Raw genomic sequence first — 8,000 nt, forward strand, 5'->3', positions numbered from 1 at the left:
AAGGAATGGCTCCAAAAAGGATGTCGGCTAGTGTGAGGGAAGTAGAGTTGGAGGTTCAGAGAAGGGATTTCAATTTGGGAATCAGAGTGCCAGAAGAAGGTATGGGAGTTTTTCAGGAGGATGCTCAGACTCAGGATTCCAGAATTTCAAGTTTAGGAGGGATTGATCCCTCCACTCTGAGTACAGCCTCCACGAAAAGCAAGAAGTGGGGCAAAACCCTGAGGGGGAAGAAGAAGAAGTTTTGGAAGAATTTGAAGGCTAGTCTAGGTTTTGGTGGCTCAAGCTCTGGCTCATGCAGTTCAAGATGCATGAGGTGCGGAAGGCCGCACAAGGGAGTCTGTCTGATTGGGACTAATCTATGTTTTAGATTCGGTCAGGAAGGGCACATGGTACGTGAGTGTCCCATTGCGCCCTGGTTGGCACAGTCTCAGCGGGCAACTTCAGGTAGAGCGGCTCAGCCAGCAGCTCTAGCCATGGTTCAGGTTAGTGGTCGAGGCAGAGGAAGAGGGTCAGCCTTTTCTTTTGAAGGTTCCCGTGGAGAAGGTCTGTCAGCTTCAGCTCGGATCTTCAACCAAGCTCAGCAGGAGGCAGACACATCGAACATGGTGGTGTCAGGTACGCTCACTTTTGAATGTTCTGATGTGTATGTTTTGTGAACCCTGGAGTTTCTCTTTCTTTAGTTGCTCTAGGAGCCGTCGAGAGGTTGAGTTAATAGCTTCTAGGCTAGAGTGTTCTCTTTGGGTCAGTGGACCCAAGTGTGATCTATCTGTGGCAGAGTCAGTCTGCCGATCCAGTTCAGTGTCAGTTGAGGGTAGATGCCTTCCACCCGACTTTGAGGTCCTAGACTTGACTGTCTGGACGTCATCGAGGGATGGATTGGTTTCTGCTCGTGGTGCTATCTTGGTCTGCAGAAACAAGGTAGTCGGATTTTGAGGACAGGATGGGTCAGAGGTGGCCTTCTGAGGGAACACAGTAGGGATGCCTAGAGGTTTGATGTCAGCCTGTCAGGTTCGTAGGGTACGTAGGAGGGGTTTTCAGAGGGTTCTAGCTCTTGTTTGAGAGTTTAGCAGTCAGGTCCGGGAACCAGCCTCAGTGCCAATTGTAGAGAGAGAGTCTTAGATGTCTTCCTAGGCGAGCTGTCAGGTTTACCATCAGTTAGAGCGATAGAGTTTGGAATGGAAGTGGTACTTAGTACCAGAACCATTTCTATCTATCCCTATAGGATGGCACCTGCAGAGTTATAGGAACAGTAGAGTAGTGGCGAGAGCTTGGTAGAAAAGGAGTTTTATCCGACCTAGTACCTCTGTAACGACCCGAAAATCGGACCGCTACCGGCGCTAGGATCCAGGTCGACTTAAGGCCGCCGGGACCCGTAGCAAGCCTGACATGCAAGCTATAAACCTGTTTAATCCCATACATGATCAACAACATACATAAAAATTAAAACTTTTCTTTCATTCATACACCAAACTCAACCTGTGCATGCACTGTACATAATCATAATCATAATCATGACCCCTCTGTGGAATCTCATCAATGCCCCAATGGGCAAAACAACATATGTTGAGTTGGTTTACATAAACATCATAAAACATCTAAGATCATGTATTAAAGGGATAGCAACATTCTATGGTCAAGCACACCTCTATCATCCATAAGCCTCATTACATTACATGTCTAAACTGTACTTTTACATAACATCAAATACATTTATTATGTCCACACTATCTATTACATAAACAAGACTTCAATACTCTTGCTGACCTCCTGGTCTACCCTGTACCTGCAAACCTGGGGGATTAGGGAGAGGGGTGAGCTACTAGAGCCCAGTGAGCAGAATAATAAAACATTTAAAACATATGATAACATGGAATGCATCACATCACAGCTAATCACATCAAGGATGAACTTGTCACCAATAGCCCTCTACATAGTCCAACTGTGCCAGAACGTAGAATGGGTCCTGGTCTTTCTCTTACATAACATAGCATAACATAACAGTCCAACTGTGCCAGAACGTAGAATGGGTCCTGGTCTTCCTCTTACATAGTGCCAGCGAACGTAGAATGGGTCCCACTGGTCTTACATTCTGTACCGTACATATCACATCGTCACATCATAGATCGAGGGCTATGGATCATCCAACGTTCATCCACATCAATCAACAATAAAGTATGCAATGCAACATATTCGTGAATTCTAATGCAAACAACCTAGTACATCTCATGGCATTCATGATGCGTGAATCATGCTAAAATATCCATTATTTGCTTTAAAACGTAATGAATTATTCCACTCACCTCTGGATAGCTCTGACCAGACACTGGGGCAGCTGACTCACTGCTGGGGTCCTCGGTTCCTTGGGTCCGAACCTACACAGGTGGACTCAAATGAGGGACCAAACAAACATGAACATAACTCTAAACTACTCCCTAAAAACCCCCTTAAAACATCATGAAACAATCATAGAAAAACATGCAAAGGAAGGCTGGACAGGGCACTTTCGGCGGTAGGTTCGGCGGCCGAAAGTCCCTCCAGAGCCGAAAGTCAGGCAGGTTCGGCGGCACCTTCGGCGGCCGAAACACCTAGACAGAGACGAAACTCATGCATGTTCGGCGGCACTTTCGGCGGCCGAAACTCCCAGACAGGGGTGAAAGTCCTCTTTCGGGGGCAGGCTTCGGCGGCCGAAAGTCCTTCGGCTGCCGAACTTGGTTTCTGCCAAAGGGCAGAAACTTGGTTCCTCATGCACATTTTCCTCTCAAACTTTTCAAACATACATATACCTATTCTACAACATTCCCAAACAAACACAAACAAGCATACAAGCTCGTAGGGGCTTCAAACCATCAAAAACCCCAACTACAACACATCAAACAACTCACATTATTCATAAACACATATAAAACCCATAAACCTAACCATGAGCTAAACATGCATTCTACCCCATAGATCTACTTAAAACTTACTTAAAACATGCCATAAGCTCAAGATCGGCCCTTACCTCTTGAAGATCGAGAGGAGAACGACCCTAGCTCAAAAAATGGGAGAGAGAGAGTTCCTTGAACCTCCAAGCTCCAAAACTTGCTCAAATGCTCAAAATCTTCAAAACAAGGGTAAAACTAATGAAAATCGAGAAAGATTTGAAGGAAAGAACTCAAAACCAGCGAGGGATGGCGGAGAGCTCACCTTGGCTGAAAATGGGGAGAAAACTCGCCCGTTTTCGGCTAAGGGACCCCTTTATAGGTGGCTGGCCAGGCCACGTTCGGGAGCCGAAAGTGCCTCCGCATGCATGCCATGTTCTGCGGCCGAACCTGGACTTCCCTCACTTATGCTTTCGGGGGCCTAAGGCACACCCGAAACGCATGCATGTTCGGCGGCCGAACTTGAGGTTCGGCGGCGGAACCTGAGTTTTCCTCCAAGGTTGTTTTCATGCAAAAACTCATTTCCTTTTTACTTAAAACTATGAAATACATTAAAACATTTTATGAAAACATGTTTCTACCCTACTAGAGGCTTCCGACATCCGAGATTCCACCGGATGGTAGGAATTTCGATACCGGAGTCTAGCCGGGTATTACATTCTCCCCCCCTTAAGAACATTCGTCCCCGAATGTTCACCAACTAACACACAGCATGGCATAAACAAAACATACATATAAGTACATGGACTCACAAAGAACTAACCTTAGAAAAGATATGGGTATTGCTGGAGCATGGACTCCCGTGTCTCCCAAGTGCATTCTTCCAAATTGTGGTGGTTCCACAGGAATTTCACCATTGGGATTTCCTTGTTTCTCAGCTTTCTGATCTGGGTGTCTATGATCCGTACTGGTTGTTCAACATAAGTGAGATCCTCTTGGATCTCCACATTAGGCTCACTAAGAACCTTGCCCGGATCTAACACAAATTTCCTCAACATGGAAACATGGAAAACCGGATGGATTCTCTCCATAGAAGCAGGTAAATCTAGCTTGTACGACACATTCTCAATCTTTTGCAAGATTTCAAAGGGTCCGATGTATCGTGAGGCTAGTTTACCTTTCTTTTCCAAGCGAACCAGTCCTTTCATAGGAGACACTTTGAGCAATACCAGATCCCCCTCCTGAAACTCTACCTGTCTTCTACGGATGTCTGCATAACTCTTCTGTCTGCTTGCAGCAATCTTGATCCTTTCTCTAATTATGGGTACTACCCTGCTGGTAATCTCTACTAGCTCAGGCCCTGCCATGGCCTTTTCTCCAACTTCTTCCCAGCAAATAGGTGATCTGCACTTCCTCCCGTACAAAGTTTCATATGGAGCCATCCCGATGCTAGCATGATGGCTGTTATTGTAGGCAAACTCCACCAAAGGTAGATGTTGCCTCCAAGAACCGCCAAAGTCCAGCACACACATCCTGAGCATATCCTCTATGGTCTGGATGGTCCTTTCTGATTGTCCGTCCGTCTGTGGATGGAAAGCAGTGCTAAAATCCAACCTGGTACCCATGGCATTCTGCAGACTCCGCTAAAATCTGGAGGTGAACTAGGGCCCTCTATCGGACACTATCGAAACGGGAACCCCATGCAGCCTGACGATCTCATCGACATACACCTTCGCCAACTTGTCCACAGAATAGCCACTCCTGACAGGGATGAAGTGAGCAGATTTGGTGAGTCTGTCCACAATCACCCAAATGGAGTCCAATCTGTTGGACGCCGCCGGTAGCCCCACTACGAAGTCCATAGCTATATTTTCCCATTTCCACTCTGGAATAGGTAGCGGGTTAAGCATTCCAGCCGGCTTCTGATGTTCCAGCTTCACCCTCTGACACACTTCGCAGGCTGACACAAACTGTGCCACTTCTTTCTTCATAGCTGGCCACCAATAAACCTTCTTCAGATCTTGATACATCTTGGTGGCTCCGGGGTGAACGCTGTATCTTGCATTATGAGCCTCTCTCATAATGTCTCCTTTTAGCCCTATGTCATCTGGTACACATAGTCTACTCCCATAGTGGAGGATCCCTTTGCTGTCGAATCTGAACTCACTATCTTTGCCTGACTGGACAGTCCTGGCAATCTTCACTAACTCTGGGTCCTCATGCTATTTCTGAGCCACCTGCTCCAGAAACACGGGTGCCACTCTCATCTGGGCTACCAAAGCACCTGTACCAGACAACTCCAACTGTAGACCTCCCTCAATGAGCTTGTAAAACTCCTTCACCACTGGCCTCCTCTCTGCCGATATGTGGGATAAACTGCCGAGTGATTTTCGGCTTAAGGCGTCTGCCACAACATTCGCCTTACCCGGATGGTACTGAATCTTGCAATCATAGTCACTCAGCAGCTCCACCCTTCTTCTCTGTCTCAAGTTCAAATCTCTTTGACTCAGGATGTACTGCAGGCTCTTATGATCTGTAAAGATCTCACATTTAACCCCATAGAGGTAGTGCCTCCACATCTTGAGCGCAAAGATTACTGCTGCCATCTCTAGGTCATGTGTGGGGTAATTCAACTCATGCTTCTTCAGCTGTCTAGAAGCATAAACAATCACCCTTTCATTTTGCATTAACACACAACCCAAACCCACTCGGGATGCATCACAGAAGACCGTGAAGTCCTCACTGCTAGCTGGCAAAGCTAACACTGGTGCCGATGTTAATCTCTTTTTAAGCTCTTCAAAACTCTCTTCGCACTGGTCGGTCTACACAAACTTCTGATTCTTCCTGGTTAGTCTGGTCAGAGGAGCTGCAATCTTTGAGAAGTCCTGAACGAACCTCCTGTAGTAACCTGCCAAACCCAAGAAACTTCTAATCTCTGTCACTGAAGTGGATCTAGGCCAGTTAGCCACAACTTTTATCTTCTTGGGGTCCACCTCTATTCCATTTTCTGACACTACATGCCCCAAGAATGAAATGCTCCTCAGCCAGAACTCACACTTAGAGAACTTGGCATACAAGCCATGTTCCCTCAAGGTCTGCAGAACCAACCTCAGATGATGGGCATGCTCCTCTGCATTCCTGGAATACACTAAGATATCATCTATGAAGACAATAACAAAGTGATCCAGGTATTGGCTAAACACTCTGTTCATGAGATCCATGAATGCTGCAGGGGCGTTGGTTAACCCGAACGGCATCACAAGGAACTCAAAATGCCCATATCTGGTCCTGAAAGCTGTCTTTGGCACATCTTCATCCCTTATCCTTAGCTGATGGTACCCCGATCTCAGATCTATTTTGGAGAAACAATCCGCTCCTGCTAGCTGGTCGAATAGATCATCGATCCTTGGCAGAGGGTACCTGTTCTTGGTAGTGACTTTGTTCAACTGCCTGTAGTCGATACAAAGTCTGAGGGATCCATCCTTCTTTCTCACAAACAAGACTGGAGCACCCCAAGGTAAGGTACTCGGTCGGATGAAGCCCTTTTCTACCAGTTCTTGTAACTGCTCTTTCAACTCCTTAAACTCAGCTGGGGCCATCCTGTAGGGAGGGATAGAGATCGGTCTAGTTCCAGGCATCAACTCTATCTCAAACTCTATCTCCCTAGCAGGTGGTAAACTTGGAAGCTCGTCTGGAAAAACGTCCTGAAATTCTCTGACAACTGGCACCGAGGCTGGCTCCCTGACCTGATTATCTAGCTCTCTCACATGAGCCAAATACCCCTGACATCCCTTCCTAAGCAACCTACGAGCCTGAAGAGCTGATATCAGACCTCTAGGTGTACCCCTCTTGTCTCCTCTGAAGACGACCTCTGACCCGTTCTGATCTCTGAACCTGACTACCTTGTCTCTGCAGTCCAAGGTAGCACCATGGGTAGATAGCCAATCCATCCCTAGAATGACGTCAAAGTCTGTCAAATCTAGAACCATAAGGTCGGCGGAGAGGCATCTTCCCTCAATAAAAACTGGACTGTACTGGCAGACTGACTCTGCCACTGACGGGTCACACTTGGGTCCACTGACCCATAGGGTACACTCCAACCCAGAGACTATCAGACCCAACCTCTCAACGGCTCTCGGAGCAATAAAAGAATGAGATGCACCCGGGTCCATTAATGCATACACATCAGAACACCCAATGACGAGATTACCTGACACCACGGTGTTGGATGTGTTAGCCTCCTGCTGAGTCATGGTGAAGATCCTGGCTGGAGCTGATGGACCTTCACCTCGGGAACCAGAAGAAGAGGCTGCCCCTCTTCCTCTACCTCTGCCACTGCCCTGAGTTATGGCTGGAGCTGCTGGCTGTGCCACACTACCAGAAGCTGTTTGCTGGGGCTGGCCCATAAAAGGTGCTCTAGGACACTCCCGAGCCATGTGTCCCTCCTGTCCACATCTGAAACATGTATTAGTCCCAGCTCAACACACTCCCTTTGTGGCCTCCCACACCTTTGGCATTCTGTACCGTCTGAGCCTGAGCTCGAGCCATCGCCAAATCCCAGACCGGATTTCAACTTACTCCAAAACTTGTTCTTATTCGGCTTCTTGGTGGTGTTATTCCACCTTTTGCTACCTGAGCTCTGAGAAGAGAGACCTGGCCCTCCTTTGCCTGGGGTTTTAACCCCTGAAGACTGGGTCACTGACTGCTTCACTGACCCCTCAACTATAGCACTCGCCTCCATCCTTCGAGCCATATCCACCACAGTGTGGAAACTTTCCCTCTCAACTGACTGAATCAAAGAGGAGTACCTAGAATGCAGTTTCATAACATATCTCTTGGCTTTCTTCGAATCTGTATCTAGAGCTTGCCCTGAAAAAGGCAATAGCTCCAAGAACTTATCTGTGAACTCCTCTACACTCATGTGTTCTGCCTGCCTCAGCTGCTCAAACTCAATCATCTTCAGTTCTCTGGAACTGTCTGGAAAAGCCCATCCAGTGAACTCATTTGCAAATTCCTCCCATGTCATACCGTCTAGTCTCGGGTCCACATAACACTTGAACCATTCCCGTGCCTTCTTGCACTTTAAGGTGAACCCTGCCATCTAAATGGCCCTGCTGTCATCTGCTCCTAGCTCATCAG

Source organism: Manihot esculenta, chromosome 12 (genome assembly GCF_001659605.2).
Source record: "Manihot esculenta cultivar AM560-2 chromosome 12, M.esculenta_v8, whole genome shotgun sequence".
Classification (NCBI taxonomy): Eukaryota; Viridiplantae; Streptophyta; class Magnoliopsida; order Malpighiales; family Euphorbiaceae; genus Manihot; species Manihot esculenta.